Genomic DNA, 3,522 nt, shown 5'->3' on the forward strand with positions numbered 1-3,522 from the left:
AATAGTAAGAGGAGAAGTAACTGAGGAAGTCCATTTTTTGCCCAAGTAAGTATGACAAAAGAAATGTTCTTTTCCTATTTAAACTAAAGTTTTATTCTATAAAACATTTTGCCATGCATTTTTTGGGTCCTTAATCTGCTCAATTTTAAATAGCAAAAGAAGCAGTTTTGCTCATCAAATAAGATATTTCATTTTGTTTTGAAGCATTTTGCCATACTTGATCAAAGTTCAGACTGCAAGCTTCATTGTCGAAAAATGGGAAGTTCTCTCTCTTTTTAGTATCTCTCATTCTCAATGGCTGGGCTACAATCCAATCAGGGCCTGGTTCCCCATTAGGCCCAGACTGAGGGCCCCCTAACTCGGGGGGGGGGGGGGGGAGGGCAAAAATTATGCCAAAAAATATGGTTATATTTTGATACAATCAAGAGAAATAATAACAGTGCACAGCAAATAGGCTCAAAACAGTCACTTGTTGCCATCCAGTATTCCATTCATGTAGTTTACCCCTCAATTGTACCCTAGTCTACTACATAAAGAATAAGAAAAAGGTGTGTGGTTGCAACTCTGTTAAGCACAAAAGTTGTAATTGCACTTTTTGCCAAAATTCAGTTATTGTCACCAGATGGTTCTTAGTCACATATTTTACCCAAATACAATGTTTTATGGTCATGTGTCAATGGGTAATATTTTTTAAATTTTTGAAAAAGTTTCATCTGCATCAAATACATGGAGGCACACAACTTTAAATTGGAATATCTCATCTTGAACTCAGCTGCAGATACCACTTTAGTGCTTAGAATGGCAGCATTGGAGAAAATTACGGTTTTACACAATAGCAGTGCCAAGTGATTAAGTCTCAAACGTAACAATATCCTTAAAACCATGTGATGTAATGTTTACTGGTAAGCTCTTGTTGTCTAAAATAATAATGCATACTTATTTGAAAACTTTCCTACTAAATTATAAAATTTTAATGTTTTCTCACAATTGATTTTTATTATTTTTAAGCTACTAAACATGAGTTATGTAAGCTGACTTTGTGCGAGTTTTGCGGCAAAAAAGAGCAATAAATCTAGATTTTAAATTAAATAACATGTTTTTTAAAATTTTTGAGTTGTCACTTTTTTTTTTTGCGAGGTGCGATATGAGTGGCTAACAAGTCAGTGACCAAGGGCAAAAGTGTCAAGTGTTGTACAAAATTTACTATTTTTAAGTGCTGCATTAAGTTAAAAAATAAAAATTAATAATTTAAAAAAAAAACACAGAAAAGACTATGTCAATGCTTAATCTATTTTTAAAATATCTATAGCCAGAGCCTTTTACTTTTTATTGTGTCAATCAGATGTAGTCTACCTATTGATTCTATGGGCACTAGAATCTGTTTGATACAATCCAAAGATTAACAGTAGGGTTTCCAATCCCGAAATCCCAAATCTCGCGGGATCCCGCATGATATTTAGCGGGATTAAACCTGCCGGAATTTGCTCTCAATCCCGTGGGATTCCAGATCCTGCAAATGTTTTTCTATTCAACGTTTTTCAGCTTTTGCCGCTTATCAAATGACTGTTTTCACAAGCATCATCTGAAGTTTAAGTTCTTCCTCGTATATCTGCAAGAAGAGCAAGAAAAACACTGCCTCCTACGACCAACGATGGATTTACCATTTAAGAACACAATAGAAATAGAGTAGATTTTTTTGAGAATGAAATGGTATTCTCATTTGAGGTTTCATTTTTCATATGTTCAGTAATTGAGAAAAAGCGTAAAACTTATAAGCATTTTCAAAATCCATTCAATTACGATTTAGAAAAAATAGAGAAAATGTATTACATATTCCAAAATCCGCTGGAGAAGCCTGAATGCAATTTTGGAGCATTTTTGTAAGCTTTAGTAATGCACTCAAAATTTTTAAGTTACAAAAAGTGCACTCATAAGAAGAAAGAAATGAAAAATCTGACATTTATATATTCAGCACGATGTTAAAAGGGACGACAGAAACTTGTATGAAACACAGGATGATTTGCATGACATTGCTGTAAGTTAAGCTGTTCATGTTTTTGAATTCCTCTTTTAAGTAAAAGGTAAAATTAGCGAAGTTATTCAAACACTTTTACTGAGACTGTGAAATAATGAAATCAAGTAGTATTTGCCCCTTGTTGCAATGAATCAAATTCAGATACAATGAATAGCGTTAAGGAGCAACAAGGGTAATGCAAGTTAAATTGGATACAGCAAAACACATATCCAACAGACAACGTGTTTGTCTGAAATTTGCAGTTCTTGAGCAAAAACCCAGCACAAAGAAAGAAAAATGTATTTCATAGGGGTTCCCCCCCCCCCTAAGAGCAATTGCGCATGACTCCTTAATATCGTAAAGATCCCCCCCCCCAAAAAAAGAGCCTCCTAAAAATGAAAAAATCCCTCAAAACATTCCCCCCCCCTAAAAATTTTAATGGCACCGTCTGCGCCATGACCCCCCCCCTCCATAGGCGGGCACCCCTGTACTTCAGAAGGTGATGAAGTTAATGCAGATTTTTTCCAAAATGTCCACAACTATTTAATTTTTGTAAAATCAACTGCAGTGAAGCCACAGCATATGTTTTCATCAAGCGCATTATTTTAGAGCAAAAATCATTTCCTTCCCATATGAGCTGCACACTTTTGCTTACCAAACAATAATTGCTAATTAAGCTCCGACTTTGTAGTGATTTACAGTTGCTGCATGGAATTCAAGACAAGACCATTAATTCAAGTAATAAAAGCAGTCCTTCCTAAAAAGCACAACTTTTTCTACTTGACATCAAAATTTAATTTTTAGAATAATAATGTCAATCCCACGGGAACCATGAATCCCGTGGGATTAGTTCCATGCAATCCCGAAATCCTGCGGGACTGAATTCGGCGCGGGTTTGGAAACCTTAATTAACAGTAAGAAAAATATCACTAAAAGAAGTAGAGAGGTAACACTCCCCGTACTGAATGATTGCCTAAATATTTTTTAGTATAATATGAAGTTATGTGATTTATCCTTGACAGCCAGCTCTACTGGTAACTGCAAGTTTTTTTTTTCTTTCTAGATTTTTCGGTGGCACTTAAATATTCACCACGATAACAAACATAATGCAACACTATTATGAGAATGTTAATTCAAAGTCAATGCACATATAATACAGGTTATTAATAAATCAGGCAGAATTTATGTACTGAGAGCACGTGCATCAAATGTCAAGTAATTTTTAAATATAATGGCTATGCCGAAAGAGGTTATTTTGAGAAATCCAGATATTTATCTTATATCAATCTTTTAAGGTTATCACTTTAAATAATCTTTCATTATAAAGTTGTCTGCATCAATAGTGAAGAAACAAAATTGCAGCTGGAATAAAGCAAAAAATATTATTTATTTTTTATTTATTTATTTATTTATTTATTTTTGACACATAATTTGTCTAGCCAGACTAAACAATTAAGACAATATATCCAGGAAATTATCCCCCATCAGCCAGGGCTAAGGCAGAAATA

Source organism: Uloborus diversus, chromosome 9, assembly GCF_026930045.1.
Source record: "Uloborus diversus isolate 005 chromosome 9, Udiv.v.3.1, whole genome shotgun sequence".
In the NCBI taxonomy this organism is placed as follows: domain Eukaryota; kingdom Metazoa; phylum Arthropoda; class Arachnida; order Araneae; family Uloboridae; genus Uloborus; species Uloborus diversus.